This window comes from Haemaphysalis longicornis, unplaced genomic scaffold, assembly GCF_048455015.1.
Source record: "Haemaphysalis longicornis isolate Haplotype H1 unplaced genomic scaffold, Haemaphysalis longicornis Haplotype H1 scaffold_9, whole genome shotgun sequence".
In the NCBI taxonomy this organism is placed as follows: domain Eukaryota; kingdom Metazoa; phylum Arthropoda; class Arachnida; order Ixodida; family Ixodidae; genus Haemaphysalis; species Haemaphysalis longicornis.
In genome coordinates, this window is record NW_027526460.1 from 50,736,378 (window position 1) to 50,756,668 (window position 20,291).

The 20,291-nt window shown below is 51.3% G+C and overlaps 1 protein-coding gene across 1 annotated transcript in view; it reads right to left on the reverse strand.

Annotated features, from left to right (window-relative positions):
• Lbk (leucine-rich repeats and immunoglobulin-like domains protein lambik) overlaps positions 1 to 20,291 on the reverse strand; it is a 94,157-nt gene that overhangs the window by 49,147 nt on the left and 24,719 nt on the right. The window lies entirely within an intron of this gene.

Sequence of the window (20,291 nt, forward strand, 5' to 3'; positions counted from 1 at the left end):
GACGAAACGGTGAAACGCTTTGTTAAAACTAAGTTCGTGAAAGGCGATAAAAAGGCGGCGCGCCGCGCCGTATTCGCGTGCGTGCATCGTGACCAATCGTTATCATCATCGCCATCGTCACCATTCCCTCTCAATGTTACTGCAGATGAAGACGACGATGGCAAAATTGATTGATTGATTGTGGGGTTTAACGCGCCGACGCAACGCAGGCGATGAGGCGCGCCGTAGTGGAGGGCTCCGGATTAATTTTGACCACCTGGGGATCTTTAACGTGCGCCGAAATCTCGTACACACGGGCGTTTTTGCTTTTCGTCTCCATCAGAAAAGCGGCCGCCGCGGCCGGGAATCGAACCCGCGACCTCGTGCTCAGCAGCGCAACGCCTTAGCCACTGAGCCACCGCGGCGGGTGACGATGGCAAAATGGTAAATTCTGCGAGGACCCAGGCGCCTACGTTTTGCGAGAAAACCCAAACCCAATGTTCTTGCAGGGAGACCACGAAATGCTGGTTTAGATCGAAAATTTAGTACTACAGAGTTTCACTCGATGAAAGCATAGCCGGCATTCAGGCGCTCCAGGCAGTGCACTGCGGCGAAAGCGTTCAGCTGCTGCGATCCCAAGGCTGTGAGGATTGGGCCCAGTCAGGGCGGCCATGTCGCAACAAGAAGCAATCAAAGAAGCATCCGCGATTTAAATCGCATGCCAGCCAATTCAAATTAGGCCAGCATCCCCCCAACGCGAAGCCACCCACCAGTATGATGGTTCCCAAGCATCATCGCATGACGCAACCGGTAAAATACCAAGCCGCATTAAAATTCCCTGAGAGGTGCACCCCAACATAGCCAAACACTGTGCGCGCACGTGAATAGCCTCCCCGACATTAAAATGCTTCCAGCGCACCGTGTCCAGCGTTCGCATACATGCATACGCAAGCACCTTGGGCATGAGTTAACTATGCAGCAGCATCTTGAATCGCACACGCCCATCCTCGGACCACATGACACGTGCAATTAAAGAATTGCATTCCAGAAAGGCAGCAAACCGGCGAAGGACAGCTTCGCGCAGCAATTTAAAACATTCGCCGTCCGCCGCTGCTCGAATGGCTGCGATAAGTTTCCGAGTATACCAGCAGCGGCGAGAGAACCGAACCCTGCAGGGTACCACCGCCGCGCTATCGAGCGGCCCTCGTAACCAGTTTATAGCTCAGCGTTTACAACCGGCTTATCGGCGGGCCGAACGCAGCCTTGTGGTAGTAAACAAGTAACTCGTACGAAGTTGCCCACATCCGTACGTACGTACATACACACGCACACACGCGGAAAAGGGACGTCCACGGCTGAAAGCATGCACGCCCAGATAGCCGTCGAGCACGTGCGGAGACGGAATATTAAGGAGCCGGCCGGGGAAATATACTCGCGGCGGCGAGATCAGAACCGAAACGAAGCAAGAAGAGAAAAAGAGGCGAATCCTGTCACGCTCGGAGTACATTTCCCGTCCGTCCGTAATGTGCTACGTGCATACAAGGGGGCACGGAAAGCCCACGTGTACACCGTCACAGAGACAAGCCGTCTGGCTGGCTGGGCCTACGCACATCCGCTTTCGGAGAGCGCCGCAATCAGGAAAAGGGCAAACAAAAAAGAAATGGCTGGAAGCGCCGCGTTGAAAATACGAGCATAAAGGAACACACGAGCGTGAATGCGGTATAAGAGCGCGGAAAACAAACGCACAGGTAAGTGAAGCAAGTTCGCAAATCGGACGATAAAAATAAAACAAAAAGAAATAACGAGAAGCTGCGGGCGAGGAAAACAGAGCCGTCGTTCTGGGGGGAGAAGAAGAATACCGCGAAGTTCGCGCCTGAAAAACAAGTGCAGTAAAAGCTCGTTCATTCGAACTCGGTTAATTCGAACTTCCGGTTAATTCGAACCCACGCCCGTGTCCCGGCACAACCCTGTATATTTCAATGGGGGGGGGAACTCCCGATAATTCGAACGCGTCGGTATCCAGAACGGTTAATTCGAACTATGATCCCCTGGTTTCCGTCGCTCCTCGCAGAAGTAGTCGGCCCAGAGTGATTACGATGCGTTGCAAATCCAAACCAAACCAAATTTACCAGAGATGCAAAACAACGAAACCGAAAAACAACAGCTTGGTGCGCGCTACGCCCCTGCAACAACTTATTTCTCTTCTACTGAGGGCACCGCGCCACCGGCACCAGTGCTCCGGCGCATGCCATTATTATTTACGAAACATTGTTTACGAAATCACCCGCCACAAACGTGTAGTAGCGTCCAATTCGCTATAACGAGTCCAGAGGTGGCTTCTTCGTGTTCTGCCCGCGCAGTGTGGCGCGATTTCCATTCATTCTAGTGCCCGCCTGCTAATTCGAGCTCCGCTTAATTCGAACAATCTTATGGTCCCCTTCGAGTTCGAACGAACGAGCTTTTACTGTATTTTTTTTTTTCTAATTGGCCCCTCCGTGGTGCGAACGAAGTTGGAGAGCGAAGCCGAACGACTTGACACGGGCACTGTCCAAACCAGCGGAAAAACATAGCCCAATTGTTTGTAATTTACCACATACAATAATTAATTATCTCAATTAAACTTGTAATGACTACACTACAGTTCTGTCCTAGCAGACAAACATGGTGGTTGATCGTTACGCTTTGGCTTTGTAATGCTGCTAGAATAGGCTTAGGAGCGGCGGTTTCATGCTATGCATACTGAAACTTCTAATGATCACTGTCCGTGATGCCTGCTAAAATAACTTCCCGCGGTTGCGCAGTTGTTTTAGCAGCGAGAAATGCGTACATTTCGCTTCGGGGTAGTTTCGATAAAACACGAGTTACAGTCGCTTTCTATAACCATACCCCTTCCGTAGAAGCCCGTGTAATGATAGCAGACGGGAATTCCGAATTGGTTACAACTCCACGGGGAACTAATTACGACAAGTAAATGAAACTCGACGTAATGACACAGCTTCTGAGCGTCCCACTGGAGTGTGGTTTTTTTTTTTTTTTTAACAGCGGAGCTGTATAACCCGGCCGCAAGTTAACCAACGCGAACAGAAAACCCCTATTGGAAAAGAAAAAAAAAAACGCTTCCCTTGGTGGGAATCGAACCTGGGTTTCTCGCGTTATGAAACCGGTTTGTACCACTTGTGCAAGCTGCGCCTTTGCGGCAAAGCCAAACACTTTGTTTTTTTTTTTTTTTTCTTTACTGCATGGAAAACTTCCCTTAATACAGCCTACGAAAGTTAGGAGTCATCCAAGAAGATGCACATCACTGCAGCTAAAATAAGCCGTCCGTTAAAACTCTGGCAAGCAGACGCACGCGTCCAACAGATGCAGCCATTCTGGTGGGTCACTTTGCGCCGCATAAATGCTCCGCACCAACGCAGTTTGCTCCCGAAAAATGGACTTCGTTGAGCGAGGGGGTTCCGCGTGCCTGTCCGTCATGCGGCACTTCCACAAGCTATACAATCCGATCACAACAAACATATCATAGGGCACTCCAGTAACATCTCTAAAAGGCAAAAACCGAATTGTATAAGGGGTAATGTCCATGTCCTTTTTAAGAGTTCGTTGCAACACATCCCAGAAAAACACCGCATCCCGGCACAAAACAAAACAATGATCAATGGTTTCTGGTTGATTGCATAAACGGCAATTGTCAGACCAAGGAATAGACATTCCTTTCTCGCGCAACCATGTTTTCACTGGGAGTGTTGATGTATGCAGCTTAAAGAAAAACGTTTTTGCATTTGGAGGAAGACACATACGTGTGACCCGCTTCAAAACACTGTCCTTATGGTGGCCAATGTAAGGCTGGCGATAAACCGGCACTGGGAACAGACTCTCTAATAAAGTGTTCGTCAAAGCCTTCCTGGAAAGGGTAAACAGATATTGCAGGGAAAACCTCGCAGTAAGGAAATTGAAGGTGTCAACCACCTCCTTTAAAAACCCCCATGGCGGTTTCGTACTGACTTCACCAGTGGAGACAAGCAAAAACGGTAAATGAAAACTTATGCGCTGTTGAATAACGTTGAGCAGAAGTGGATGATGCGTCACCTTATAGAAGAAAAACCGAGATACAAGCTGGTGTACAAACAAATGTATCAGCCCAGCACCCCCAGACACTTTGCCGCAAAGCGTTTTCTGCCGGCGGACACAACTGAATCATTTGGATATACAGCTTCGCAGTAAAAAAAAAAAAGGTAAACTGGCGACCACGGGCAATGCCAAAAGGTTCTTTATTTTCTGCACCCCCCCCCCCCCCCCGCTTCCCCTCCGTCCTTTCAGAAAGCACCCCGAACATTAACCCCTCTTAGAAGACACGAGAGCTTTCGCGGAAGCACGCTACAGATGCTAATAATGATAACGATGATAAGAAATCAAGCAGTACAAACAACGATTACACCTAATGGATGCACAGGCGAAAGGAAGGTCCTACGAGGATGCATATTACGAAGCCACAAAGGCAACAAAGCCAACTCCATAAGGACCACGAAAATACCACGAAACCAACTCCATATGGGCCCCAGAGAAGTACGGGTAACTTGCAGAAACATTCGAGTCACGCCCCGTCAGGACACAAACGTTATCAAGCCCTGCAGTCGTGATTACTTCGGGCCAACGGGCAACCCCGCAACATTAGTAGCCGCTGACAGGTCGACAACATCATAAACACCGCTCGCCGATTAGCGAAGAAAAATTTCATGCAGCGGCTGGCCAAAGCAAACAAGAGCCGACGGTTCTTGCATACCGAAAAAGGAGAATAGCATCGAGTCGGATCATCCCGGAAAGACAACCAGAGCCCGGCTTGATTAGAAACGCTCTCTCGTTTTCAGCGAGGTCGACTTCGGGGCGACTTATAAATGAAAAAAAGAAAAAGTCAGAGAGAGCCGTAGCGCTATCAGGAGGGTCAGCAACGCAATTCAAGCGACAACCTGTACACGAGACAAACCCGAAGACAAAACGTCAAACGAAGAGCCCTTTTTTACTGCGCGGCAAAGTCCCGCTTGAATTATAGCTGAAGCGGTCTCCAGCAGCGTGCACGAACCGACGACCGCCGATCTTGTTTACCGCTGACAGCGCCGCCCAGCGGCGGTATCAGCGTTATATTCAACTAACGAGAGGTGGCGGCGGCGGCTTTGTTTTTCCTACGACGCGGTGCGCAGAGCGGTCTTCCTTCCGCGGTCGTCGGTGAACGTGTGCCCGGCGCGATAAGAAGGCCGCGGGGCTCTTCTTGCCCATTGACGACGACGACGACGACCACGCGTAGTGGACGGAAAGGGGGTGGGAGGGCCGCCGGAGATAGCGAAAACATTCCGCCGCTGCCCTCTAAGATGGCGAGTGCTTAGTGAGCGAACACCCTAGCGGCGGGGACTTCCTTCGGACGGCACGGGATCGACCAACCGGACGCGCAAGCCACGAGTGGATAGCTGCCGTGACGCTATAGAAAGTCAATAAAAACAAAAACACCACTGCTTTCGCATAGTATCGCAGTGCCGATACAGACTGGCGGCGATGTTGCGAGGGCATAACTGCGGAAATGGATAAAGTTAAGTGAACGGTCACCCCACAGCTAAGACGCAACGTTAGAATAAAGGTTGGAGTGTTTGCCCACACCATGACGAGGTAACTCAACAACAAAACACCTATAAACTTAGGATTCCAAAGTTTTAGGTCCCTCAACAACACTGGGGCAACTATGAGAGAACACTGTTTCTATTTTTTCAATGTGGAATTGAGGATTCTGCTAGGATACTGAGCATAACTCTGCGGCAAGGCGACGAGAGTTGCGCGCTCCCTCTCCCTCCAGTTGCGTTTGTTCCGACTTCAAAAATGCCCGCCCAGTCGAATCGCACACGACTTCAAGTCACTCCTCCCTTTGAATACCGCGCCTTAAAGACACGACCTTTTCCCGCCGCTCAACAATTCAAAAGCCGTAAACCCTCGTTATAACGAAGTTCGCGCGACAGGAAACTGGTTTCTTCAAGAGCGACACTTCGTTGAGGGCGGGAACTATGCGCTTTATACACACTGACGTGAAGACGATTAAACACTTCGAATAAAGCCAGATTCCAAATAAATAAACTAGGGTTTAATGTACGTGCGAACAAACGCGAAGTAGCAGCTGCGGGAACGAGTGCGTGCCCGCACGGGCTCCCGGAGTACCGATTGCTGGCACTCCGCAGGGTCGGCCGCTGGCCCCTCTACCATTCATTCTTCGCAAGGTCGCGCGCCTTGCAAACAGAAAACCCATCCAGGAGGAGGACGACGGGCGCTTCCGGCTCGACCAAACTTGACTCGCCACGATTATTCGTTTGGCAACTTCTCCCCCGCACGAGGGGGTGTACGACGAGCGTGCAATCGCAGGCGAAGTCGAGAAACACACCTTGCTTTCACGCACAGAGCCGCCGCCGCCCCGCTGTGCCAGGCGATGGGTTCGTTATTACGCCGACATTACCCATGCAGAGCGCGCCTTACGTACGGTGTGCTTGTGTTTACGGCGCAAGGAAGGCTTCCCGCGTCGTGCAACAGCCGATCGTACACCGCTAAGTTTATGCCACGGTGTCGTGTAGGCGTTGCGTCCAGCTGAGGCGGCTTCCATATGCGCACGTAAAGGAAAATTTGAGCGAACGGGTTGTTCGAATCTCGAGACTGCGTGGTACTTACGTAGGCTTTTTAAAACGGGGAAAGTGAAGGTCAGCAGCGACGTTGGAACTGTTTATGCCCAGTCAAGGCTGTACGCCCTCAACTTCGCCTCCCGCGCACGCGATTCCATTCACGTTACGTCGTGGGTGGAATAGAGAATCGACATGTTTGAAATCTACGGAGCGACTAAATTAGTAAAGCGCGGAGTGTATGCTTCCAGATGGCTAAATATGAGTGTTTATGCGACCGATTCGATACCTCATCATCGCAACACCAGTGTAAACAGAGGCAAATGTGGGCGCGAATTAACGTAGTCGGAAATACACCCCAGCGGTCAGAAATATGCCTCATACAAGGATTCGCCATTAAATGGGAGTATGAAGTGAACCCTGCCTTCCAGGGAATTAAAATAAGCCGGAGAAAAAGAGGTCAAAAGGGCAGAGATGGTCGGGGATCAAAATGCGAAAATGTGTTTTAAATTACTACTTCGCTTATACCCTTTCAAAAACGGCAAAACTACAGCCCCTAGCAATCTGGCACTATTTTATCCCTCCTTCTCGTCCCAAGCTCTCTCTATTCCCCAATGGGTGGTCTTCTTCCTCCAAACCCGAACACCAGCCTGAACCGACCAAACACGGCGAGCGCAGTATGCACGTACGCGCGCAGCTACCGAATAAAAGCAAGCCCGTTTCGCGTATTAACTGCGGGGCCGCCACGAGTTGACAAACGACTCTACATAACAAAAATCGACAAGCACGCCTCTGGCGTTATCGCCAGATCCGCGCAGATCGATTCCGACAACGCCGCCGTTGGCCGGGCCACGCCGCGGTGGGTCCACCGATGCGAGTATTATGCGAGACTCGGATTGAGGCAGCGGACCTTCGCGCGAGTAAGAGGCGCGTTTAATGCACCACGTAACGAATGGGGAACCCGTAGCGGGGGGGGGGGGGGGGGGGGGGGGGGCAAAACCAGCGCCAGTGAGGCACGCGCGCACAAAGTTAACGCCGACTCTGAGCACGAGCGGCCCCAAATTCGAAGCAGCCGTCGGGGCAGCTTTGCACCGACATAAATCGGGCGTAAACGAGACTTCACGCAGCGTAACGTGAGCTGCGACGAGTCTGCGTACGCGTGTACTGCATATGCGCGTGCGCAAGCTAACAATGAGATAAGCAAATTTGGGGCTATGAACGGGTTAGACTGATGCACAATACAGGGACGGTGAAAAATGTGGTTGGGAGAAGCTCGACTCGATTGGATGATGACGATGATGATGATTGCGACGACGTTACCTGTGCAGATGTTACAAAGGAAACGCAGCGGTCGCTGCACGGTCACATTTTTAGAGCGCCACGCTTTTTACTGTATGCAAGGGCAGTCACAACTAAATACCGCATTTGCCAGAACCCCACAAACGCCACAAGGGACGCTGACAAGCGTTTTCCCCACAATTTGGACCACCGACCAACGCTAAGCATTTCGGCAAGCGCCTCAATGGTTAGATGACAAATGTCAAGTGCGAACTCTGTCAGAACGTTCAACTGTAGTAACACTTCGCTATAACGAAGACCTCGGGACGAAAGCTTCGTTATAAGCGGAATTTCATTACAAGCGGGCCATGATTTGCTCTCGGTGTTCAGGGGTGTTGTGGGCATGAAAGAACTTAACTTCCAATAAAGCGAACAAAAAAAGCATTTTTGCTATATAGAGTCTTCACTGTACACTGAAGGCAGCACAACCAAACATTCCGCGGAGAGAGTTCGCCTAGAAATCCTCTATAAAAGAACGCTATGAACTCTAGGAACTCTATTCCTCTATAGAGAACTACTAAGTTTGCCAAGATGTGTGCTCCGCCTACATAAAACTGACAAGACTGACGCCGATTATTGCCGCCACTCTTGTCCGAGGTTATAGGGGCTGGAAAAAGTAGGCAGAGGGAGAAGAGGGGCACGCAAAAAATAAACTGCAAATATTTTGTTTAGTCCATCCCCCGCAGGGCGGCGCGGCGCTCCATCAGGCCGGGTCAAACCGAAAAGCCGTAAATACTTCAGGCGACCACGACGATTTACGGTCGTTTCTCGCGACGCGCATTTCAATGTTGCCTCGTCTCTTTTCTCCCCCCCAACTCTGCGAAGACCTCGAACTACGGCGACCACGACGGCGCCGCTGCTGCCTCCTTCAGTCGTGCCGTGGTCCCAATCATGAAGCCCCAACGTCGAAACACACAAGCGATCTCGATTTGACCAAACAGACATTATCGCCCGTCGCGTTTGCTTTCCGTCCGTCCCCTCCCGTCAGAATCCCACGCGGTGGCGCAAGCGTAGGCAGGCGGCTCCGTAAATCTTTCTTCCAAAACACAACGCTCGCTCGAGAGGTGAACTTCGCTGGAGGATGCGGGGAGGAAGCCTATAAATCAGGCCGCGGGACGTTAAGAATTCGATTCGTCGCATAAATAATCGGACGACATGGTTGTTATTTCCCTGCTTACATACACGACCTGTCCTGCGCGGCACCCCCAGGGTTGCCCGGGACGACACCGAGGTGAATTTGTCGAACCTCTTGTTTGAAGCTGCGTTCCGTAGTTAAACATACGTCAATCTAGTTCACTGTTCACTGGAGACAGCGACGGAGGGGGAGAGATCGATCTTTAACGTAGACTGCAGAGTCTAGAGAAGTCATCCCTGATAGCGATGTCGGGTGAATGGGAGAGATCGTGGAGGGACAGGAGTAAGAGGGACAGCAAATATAAAGTGGAAGTCAGACTAACGTGAAAAGATGGGTAAAAGAGAGGCGGCGCCTTCAGCGGGGCAGAGATAACGTTCCTACTCGGCCGCCACGCTTATTTCAGCGAATTACAGCCTCCTCGGAGTGTTTATGACGTACTTCCCAGACTGGCCTTTGCACTGTTGATTAGACGCCGTAGCTATCCGTCAGGGAGCGTGCGGTGGGGTTTCTGAGCATCGTTTTGTTTTACGCCTTCGATCTCTGGAGAAACCTGTCCCAACCGCTTTTTGTCCAGGAGCTACCCGCAATCGGTGCGATGTCATTTGACTAACGTGCCGCGAAAGAGCCAGGGCAACAACGGCTTTTGAAGACCGCAGCAAACGAGACTATCACACCGTGAGGACAAAAGCGATAATTGCTTCACGAAGGAGGGAGGACGAATAGAGGGCAACGAGCACAACGTGCACGCGTTGTCCTTTCACTGTTTTTCTTTTTTTTTTCCTCGGTAAGCGATAGTTGTTTAGGCGTATGCGGATTGACTTATCTTTGCAAAACTGCCCGCAATAACTCAAAAACTCCACTCAAACACCGCGTCCCTACACGCGTCACCACAAGGTTCGTGTCCTTAAAAAATAAGAGCAATAATAAGCGCGAAATGCCTCGAAGAAGTATCCAGTGTCTCATAGGATAAAGTGTCTTCTAACGAAACATGCGGTGTGGCACTCCAATGCGTAAATCTCGGGGACTTCGTTATACGGCCCTCCTTACATGAAAGCTCTCGGGAAGGGAACAAGCGATACTTGTTTAAAGTGGAAATATTATGTTCTCAATTACTGCCACGGGGACCACAAAACACTTTGCACAAAGCGAGATTTCGTATAAAGACATTTCCTTACAGCGAGTGTTTACTACACATTCCAAAACAGCAAGAAAGCTTTAAAGTAACCTGGCTTCCGCGCATGCTTTGGGAATGCACGGAAACGCATTAACCTTCCTACTTTGCAAGCAGAAACGCAGCTCGAATGGTTACATACAGAAAACCCTCGTCATAACGAAGCCCTCGTGATAGGAAACCGGCGTCGTTATAACCGGCGCGTCGTTTAAAGCGGGTACGACGTGCTTTCCTACACAACGAAATGAGGACAATGAAACACTTCGAAGAAATAGAAATTTCGAATAAAGCTATTTCGTAATAGCGAGGGTTTATTCTGGTTATACAACAAACCACTCGCCCACGGGTATTCAGGCTGAACCTTGAAGACGTTGGTGCACAAACGTTCAAGGCGCACGCCCGCCCCCGGAGAAGACGTAGGAAGGCGGCATAGCAAGAAAGGAGGGAGGGGGGGACCGGGATGGCGGCGGTGGGCCACAAAATATGATCCCGCGCGCAGCGAGAGGCAGCGACGGAGGAGGCCTAGCTGCTGGGGACAGCGGCGCGCATCGCGACGCATAAATACTCGGCGGGGAAGGCCAGCGCGTAACGTACGGCCGCCAAGGAGGGGTGCCGGCGCCTGCAGACGTCCGACCACGTTCCCCAGCGCCACCGCGACCTGTGAGTGTCTGTAATATGGGGACGTGTTTCGCAAGTTCGTAAATACCAACCTGCAGGTGAAGGGGAAGGAACAAGAAGAGAAGTGCGTGTAGTGTACGCGGCAGTAGCTGATGGCACCACCACTTTTCCTCGCATGGACTTCCTCGGCCAGTGTCGTTCCGCCGCCAAAATATTCTCTCTCTCTCTCCCCCCGCTGTTTCGCAACTCGAGGATCAAAGGAGTTGCGCTAAGGACGGAGGACAAAGGAATAAGAGTATGCCCTCCCGAGATCAAAAAAGGCCCCCGCCTTCCCATATAGCACGCGCATTTCCTAAAACGCACTCAGCTTCGTGAACAACGGTACACGAAGATGACGACATCCAAGTGAAGCCAAGCTCGACCCAATGGCGTAGATGGTCGTACACGAAACCGCGCTGTAAGTTCGGAGTTTCACTCGATTCAAAGAGCAGCGGACCTCCGAATACATCGGTCTTCTACCAGCAAGAGGAGAAGGAGGAATAAACGTGTCTCAAAAATATTCAGCCCTGGGGAAGAGTCCTCGTTCCAGGACCCCTTGAGTCCGTCCGGCTTTTTGGGCTCTCTGCACCAGCCAAAGCGGTCGTCAGGGTCCGAGCTGGACAGTGCCCTCTCCCAGTGCTCAGGGGAGGGGAAGGGCAGGGGGGTAGGTGGGGGTTCTTATCACAGCCCCACATGATATGGTAGAGGGTGCCAGGAGCCTCACAGAAGCGGCATTGCGAGCAGAAACCCAACTATTCTCTCCAGGAAAGTAGCCTACCGGCCGTAACGACGGAAATTTTCGCATTCAGATTCAGACAGCTACGCTCGCCGCGGTGGTTTGGTGGATAAGGCCAAGTTGGCCTACCAAGCCCAAAGGACGCGGGTTCGATCCCGGCCGCAGCGGCCGTTTTTATGGGGAAGGCGAAAAAAAAAAAAAGAAAACGTCGATCCCCAGGTGGTCTAAATTAAACCGCAGCCTTCCACACTACGGCGCGATTGATATAGCACAGGCGTAAAACTTCGGCGAGTAAAACCCAGCAATTTGAATCTTGTTTTTTTTTTTCTTCAGATAGGCGAGGCGTAGCTACCCTTCAGATGGCGATTCACGGTGAACGCGCGAATAAAAAAACAAAGAAATAGGAGGGAAAAAATGAATGTGCTGGCATAAAAAACGGGAACTCAGCCGGTCCAGTCGCCACGCTTCTCCAAGTGTTATCACGTCGTAACAGTTTGTCGGCGAGACGCACAGAACTAAAGGTCCCGTCAACTTCGCGCACGGTTTCAGAAAGCGACACACCAGATAACACGCCATCTAACACGTCGCGTTATCACGCGGCCGACCCGACGAAGACTCCCAAAATACTCGATAAGCGGGTCTCGGCGGCTGAGGCAGGCTGTACAGGCGGGCAGGCGGGGCCCCTAGAGGCCAAGAAGACGGGGAGCGGGGGGCAACGCGCTTCAAGAAAAATGTTCACAAGTAAAAACTAACCGAACCAGAAACATGAAAACGCGCAAGAGTGGCGGCGACGCGTCGAGGCAGCGGACACCACCATCCCATTCCGGTGCGGGACCCGCAGCCGCCGAGAGGGAGGAGGGGCGCTCGCTCTCAAAGAAGGAAAGCCGCTCGGGGATTCCTCAGGGCTCGACCCTCACTCCGCTGCTTTTCGTTCTTCTTCCCGGGTACTACTGGTGCGACAACGAACTCATCGCACCCCCTCGCCCCAACGAAGATGGGGGCCGATTTATTAAACGCCGAGGCGCCGCCGAGTCGCATGCATCGGACAGGCCGGCGCGCACACGCGCGGAGAGGGGAAAGCGAGAACGCGGAGCAAGCCCCGCGACTCTCCGCTCCTCCTTTTTCGGCGGTGCCTTCTTCTCCGGGCCAGTTTTGCGTCTCCCGGCTCACCTGTCTTCTCGGAGGCCCCGCTGCTTGCGGCACGGCACCACACAGCGAAGGAGACGCGCTCGAAGAGGATAATAAGAAGGCGAGGCGACAAAGGGGCGGCATGTCGCTGGTGCCTCTCGTGGGAGTAATATTCATAAAGAATATCTTCTATCCAGGGGGCAAGGCAAGCCCGGTTGACGAGAAAGCGCTGCTGCTCGCGTTCGGCCTCGCTAGCGCCAGGAAACAGGTGGGTGGTGAAGAAGCCTTTGGAAAGGCCCGCCCCCGAAGGCGGCACGCTACGTGCGGAACTTAACCAGCGCTCACGCGTTAGCGCGCATTAACGACGACCACACACAGCTTTTCCTACTCATAGATGGAGAGCCCGAACTGACAAGTAAAGAGAAAAGAATTCACCCGGGGGGATTCAGAGACGAACGCGACAAATGGCGCTATGCTGTCAAAACGCGTAACACGAACGGTGTACGTATCAGCCTGCATATCTGAATGCTGAAAATCCACTAGCGCTTACTTGGAAAAAAAAAAAAAAGTGGAGGGGGCCATCTGTTACGCAAAAGTTCGACAACCCCACCGGGTGGCTGAACGCGAACAAAAGCTTCATGATACGCTTTCTTCGCGCTACAAGATCGTAACCGGCTTTACTACGTATACAGCTCAAAAGTTCAAAACGCACATCTCGCCATACTTCGCAGTTGCAGCACCTGCGGTTAACCTGTGGTTATCGTAGAGAAAATACTGCCGTTGTTCTGCGTGTCACACAAAGCATCGTCATGAAACCAAACACGCCTCGATCATAGGCTATAGAAGTGAACCTATCCACCACCTTTAAACAAGTGCGCACCTTACAACGGCAGTAGCAGCAGCGCGCATCATCCGTCAAAAGGGTTGTCGGCGTGGTTACACCTGCAGTTATGCCCAGGGAGTCGGGACACAAGAGCCAAGTTGTGACAAAGTGTTGAGTCACCGAGCTTTAACCCTGGCGCGATTTCTGGCTTCAAAAGGATCCAACGCCTCCACCCCCCCCCCCCCCCATCCCCCATTCCCATCCTTGACGCTACACTTACACGTCCGACAACCCCCCAGACAATTTTTTTCCATCTACGAACTCCTACTGTTCGACGTCGTTTCATTTTCAGCGCTCTTTGTACTTGATCCTGCAACGCCCCCTTGTTTTCTTTTTTGCTTGTTTTGCTGCCCTCCAGAATACGAAACTACGGATATATAAAGCGCCAACAGTTTCTAAGGGCCTCAAACAGCGACGACACAGCTGCGAGCTGTCGGCGTTTTCTCTCCCATTGTCTACCGAAGCCTCACGAGACCTCTGCCGTGGAAGAAGAAAAGCGGTGGAAAATTTCCCAGACAGCGTGGCCGACGGAAAATGGCAAGAAAGGAGAGAGATAGAGAGAGAGAGGAGAACGGCGCTGTGTCACAGCTGTTGCAGCGAAGGACTAACTTAACGTTAGAACTGATGACAGCTGTGCAGGCTGGAACAGTCTGCCTGCTACTTTGCTTGGTGGACTTTTTTTTTCTTCAACAACTTAACGTTATCAACTAGACGACTGTAAGGAGAGAAAACGAGTGATGGATGGTACAAATGGTAATGTAAACATTGTGAGCACTTACAGTGCATAAAAAGAACCAGCGAAAAAGGACGCAAAACACAAAAAGAAAAAGCACAAACACGCCGCTGGCACTAATTTCGCATTACCACGCTATCAGCAACGGGCTCAACATCGCAACATAATCATAATCATCATCATCGTCGTCGTATCCTGTGTTGGGGTTCCGAGACTGCTACACCACCGCTGAACGAACCCCATACCACACACGTCCCTCAATGCTCTCTCTCTCTCTCTCTCTCTCTCTCTCTCTCTCTCTCTCTCTCTCTCTCTCAGATTAATGGGAGAGACCTTTGCCCTGCAGTGGGAGTAGATAGGCTGTGATGATGATGATGATGATTATGATGATATAGTCAGTAGAAGGAACTTGTCGAAGAGCCAGAAGAAATATTTGACAAAATGGTTGACTCACGATTAAAAGCAAAAACTGTTTTACTGACGTTTCGACTGGAGGACCAGTCTTTGAGGGTTACTCCGATGAAGACTGTTCCTCCAGTCGAAACGTCAGTACAACACTGTTTTTGTTTTTAATCGTGAGTCAACCATTTTTGCATATATATATATATAGAGAGAGAGGGGGGGGACAGAGAGGGGGATGGAGGGATGGTGTGGCTGCCACAGATCCTTCCCGTCGCTATATTTTTTCGATGCCGGGCTACTTCGCTCCCTAAACGTACCTAGGACATTACTTTCTTAACTTGGTCCCTCTTGTGGGTTCCAATCCCGCGCCACTTTTCCTCTAGCAAACGACCCGCTTGGTGGCGACTCGAGGCAAACTATACGGTACAACTTAAGAACGACGACGGAATTCGCTGATGATGATGATGATTCCTATTGGTTTCCCCTTTGAAGCGGGGTGATGACATCTCACCTTACCAAAAAGGACTAATATAATCATGTTTTACACTCTTGGTTTAATACTAGCGCTGCTTAGGGCAGGCACTAAAGCTTATTAGGCCCGAAATACTTTCGTTTCCCTGTTACAGGTGGTAACTGTCCAAGGCAATATTCCCCTCTCTGCTTTTCGTCCACCAGCATTCTAATCTTCTTTTCGTCCCCTCGACAGCCTTGAAGTTAACTTCCTCTCTGATACCCTTAAATCCTAGGGCATCTGGAAGCCCAATATTCCCTTCATGTAAATTTGGATGGATACCTTCACATTCTAACACTATGTGCCGCATAGTTTCTGTTTCTTTTCCGCAGACCACGCATACCCCATCATTTTGTGAATACTTCCCCACAAAGCTCTTAGTTTGCAGGCAACCTGCCACTGCGCCTCATCACCGCATCCGGCTGTACCTCCGCGCGGAGCAACGTGCGCCTCACTGCGAATACATATTTCGAACACGGCGCGAGTCGTTTTATTGATATTTCAGACTTAATCAGCTTATAAATTACTGCAGCGACGACAAACAAACTACGCGAGAAAAAGCAGCCGATGTCACGCATTAAGCGCAATCTCCTTTCAAAACGCGCACCCGCGCTGACATACCGGGTCGTCTCGTCGGCGGAGTGATACACTGCATGAGCTACTGCCGTTCTTCACTTGTACGCGGCGTGAAAATCGTCGCGTATACACAAAGCCTCGCGCCGGTGCAACAAGAAAGGGACGGCAGCTTCACGGCTCGACAGGGGAAATCGCGCGCACAATCGGAAAGAAGCTGACACGCTTCGCCACAGCTGCTTCCTCGTGACAGGGCATTGTGAACTGCGCGTCGGATCTCTCGATCTCGCGCGCCCTCGACGATAATAAACTCGAGCGGAGACGTCAAATCACGAGGCGCAAAAATGTCACTACACGCCAGCACATATTGCGCATGAAGCAAGAGGCCGGAAGAAAACACTGCTCCGAGAGTGTTGTGCGTAGTAGTGCTGACGATCTGTTTAGATAATAGAGTTTCATACTATAATATATACTAGAGGGAAATCTGCCGCTGCTGTCCCGGGCCGTCGTGAGCGCCGCCATTGCAGCCAGCGACGTTCCTCGCCTACCTGGCTTGGTTAGCCACAAAGCTATTTTTTTTTGTCTTGAAGCCAAACTCAACAAAAAAGGGCAACAACTTTTAGGGTCCCAGCCACCTAGGGGCTGGGGCTGTTGGCGTCTCCTGTCGTCGTAATCGTCTCATGTAGTCACGGCACTATACCACCAAAAAACTCGTTTACGCCTCGCGCTAGAACGTAACGCGTACTAAATAACACCGGGACACTCGTTTACGCCTTGCGCTAGAGAGCTTCGTGCTTCAAAGACAAGAGGCTTTTACAGCACAGCTGTATACCTCTACCCCCCAACGGTTTCTTCTCCGTTGGCAAAAACGTCAATGCGCCAAGAATACTATTATACACTGCATGCTCCACCCCTCCCCAGATTTCACCTGAGTGGAGATGGTCCGGGATTTTTTTCTTGTTCATCTTGCATGAAGCTTATAAATAATCCCTGACAAATAACTTTTTCTGGGGCTTCAATTTTACAGTAACAAAGCAAATTTGAATACTATTCTACAGTACTATTGTTGTTTTTCTGCAGCCAGAGGCAACTTTACAGCCTGTTCCTAGGTCAAGTGGAACATGCCTGCCCGGTACATGACGGAACGCTCGCTGAAGAACGGCTCGCCTAGAGAGAGGCGCCAGATTCCACCTCTAGTATATATTAGTATAAAACTGCTATGTTCTAGACGGGCTGTCTAGACCTTCGAAAGGAAAAACGAGGTTTCGCGACAATGTTGCGCGCGCGTTTGACTAGGCGCCTATCCGCCGACGCTGATCGATTCCTGTCACCGCAGCTCCCGTAATAGGATCAACGGAGACTCACTCGAGAAAAGTTGCCGCCTGCCGTCGGGGTCTTACGCCGCGGGAGACTTTCGCTGTGCAGTCAGCTGTGTTCCGTTAAGTACTCTGGCCCCCCTCGACTACCCAGTCTAAAACCACAACAGGAATACCGCAAAGACCCAACAAGAATTTCTGTCGTACGACAAAAACTGTTGTGACATTACGATAAAGTCATCTGTTCTTACGACACATATTTCTGTAGTAACGACAAAGTCAATTTGCTCAACGACAAATATTCCTGTAGTCACAACAGTACGGCAATTTACGCTATTCTTCACAATGGGCGACAACATTCAAACCATGTTCAACTACTCATGGAACATCAGTATCAGGACAAGACAGGAATTCGGAACGACGGAACATAAAAATCAGGACAGGAATACGATACCCGACAAAACATCACAATCACGACACGACAAGAATACAAGACGACAGTACGCGACACGCGAACATACGACAGTCTACAGAATTGTTTCTTGTTATTTTCGACTGGGTAGTTTCTCATTTCATGTAACGAGTGTATTGTTTGAAATTCGTATGTGCTAAAGGTCAGCCAGTGGTATCAGTAAAGTAAACCAGTTAACGTTAAAAAAACTCCTGGATCCCTTCTTTATTTCATCGCCGGAAATCGTGCCACCGCAGCGGAACTGGACAGAAAACGTCGCTACACTCAACTGAAGCGATCTCCTGCGCACTGCGCAGTCTCAGCCCGCACGTTCCCACTTACTCGGAGACAGGGCCAGAAGACAGCTGGAAAGGTGCGCGCAGGCCCACTTTGGGGTTTAGTGGTGCGCGCCGAAAGGGCTGGTTCCCACGGTTGGAGAGGCGCGCATAATCTTCCCACGTAAGCGCAATTAACCGCCCTAGTAACCAGCGCGTACGGGGGAGCCAGTGGGAGTAACCAAAACTTGCACCCTTTCCAACAAACCCGGATCGGAAGACGAACACGGGGAGCACCGCACGCCCACAGCCGCCTTCTAGTCTGATCCCACACAAAAAATCCAAGTACATGCAAGCATCAATCGCAGAAGGGGGCGCGCAAACAAGCTATAAATATAAACATCGTCCACGGAGGCTACTGGACGCAGCGCTTACTTTTTCTACGAGGCTCACGTTGAAACGCCTCCTTTCCAGACGACACTCGGGCCGCAGAACACAATACAGCAAACCCTCGCTATACCAAAATCGCTTCTTTTAACACGAAAGTGTTTTATTCCGGGATACACAAACATTTGAGTGACGTCATATCCGTCACGGAAATGACGCCAGTACAGCGAAGCAAGCGGCCTGTAAAGGGTGCACCCCCGCACACAAGGTCTTCTTGCGGGGAAGCAACGTTTAGAACCAAAGAGTACGTTATACTTGGGGTTGTTCGTTTTCGGGTTTTATATTTTAACACGAAAGTATTTTATGCCGGGATACACCAAGATTTCACTGACGCCATATCCGTCATGGAAATGACGCCAGTACACCTTTGCCGAAGCGACCCGCCACCAGGGCGTCACTCGCCAAGCCCACCCAGAAGACAGCCGCCGACCCGCAAATCATGCTCAGCTGCAGATTTCGCTGCACATTTCACATTAGTGCTTTACCGATGTCTACGACAGAGGAATCAATCACTTTTTTTTTCGAATTTCCGCTTTATTCGAAGTTTTTCGCGGTCCCAATAGCCGTGCTTGTAGAACAAGTCATACCCGCTTACAACAAAGTTCCGCTTATAACGAAGGCAGTTCCCTAGCTGTTCCGGAAACTTCTTTATAATGGAGCTTTACTATTTGCGCCTCGCGAGTGTGCAATTGGCGCGGTGACCGCATACACGCCTCCTCCTACTTTGCAGAAATAGCCGGCTTGGTACCAAAAGGAACCATGTGTGACAGCCAACACCCCCTCTAGTGTCGCTAGATAAGGTTACAGAGTATCGGCACTCTTTTCTCCTATAGTTCCGTGCCGCCGCCATGATCATTGGTCAGTTGGCATCACGTGACATTTGTTAACGCTGCAACGGTTCATGGGCGCCGCCATACTGTTTATGCGTTTTAGTCGGTCAACTCTGGCAGGCTTAGCTTGTCCTCCCGGCTCTGCGGCTGCGCGCGACTGACGTCGTTCCGAACGCGAATCAAAGATAACGCGCGTAGCAGCCTTTCAGCAACAGTGGTGTCCGAAGATGCCGTTTTGCTGTATCTCGTTGGCAGTGTTGGTAACAAACGATCCGGTCGAAGTTAACGGCGAGGCAGTAGATGCGGCAATCTCGCAACCCTGACAAACACCAAAATGGCCGCCGTTGCTGACTAGCCTGCCTGAGTGGCGGTACTCTTATACCTTATCCAGTGACGCTAAACCCCTCCTCTCCTCTTGTAATTGTGTTTCACCTTGTTATTGCCGTCTCCCGTGACACGAGCACCGTACTAAAAAAGGTCACGAGTTCGCCTCTTTGTCAACCCACGCACGAACGTCTGTCTGGCCGGGCGCGTGACCTTCTTACGCACACGGCGCACGCAGGGACACGCCCCCCGCGGCAAACAACCACGCGTCGGAGGCGGCACGCGATCGCGCGCGCGGGTTGCGGCAGCAGCCGTCTCGTGAACGACGCGTTCACGATGCGCGCCCGACGGAGTGTGGGCGAAAATTACGCACGCCCCGCGTAGTATAGTATGCTATATAACACGCAGCGACTCGCTACGCCACCGCCGCCGCTGCGCGTACACTTCCTCCTGGAGATCGGGTGGGTGGCGAACTGCCGTTGTACACAGCAAGCAGCGCGAGCTCGAAACGACGACCTGTGTACAATGAGGCAAGGCTCGGCTGCACCGTGCTCACGCGTGTGGACAACTTGCACGCCGGGACACGCAAGACTCGGAGCGAGATGTCAGTCAGGAAGAAACGTGGGCAGGCCAAGTCACACATGACGTCAGCTTGAAAGAAGTAAACTAGAGCAACGGTACGTTGTAACTCAAAAGAAAGTTTTATTTCAGGCGAAGTCGCACATGACGTCGACTTGAAAGAAGTAAACAGCAACGGT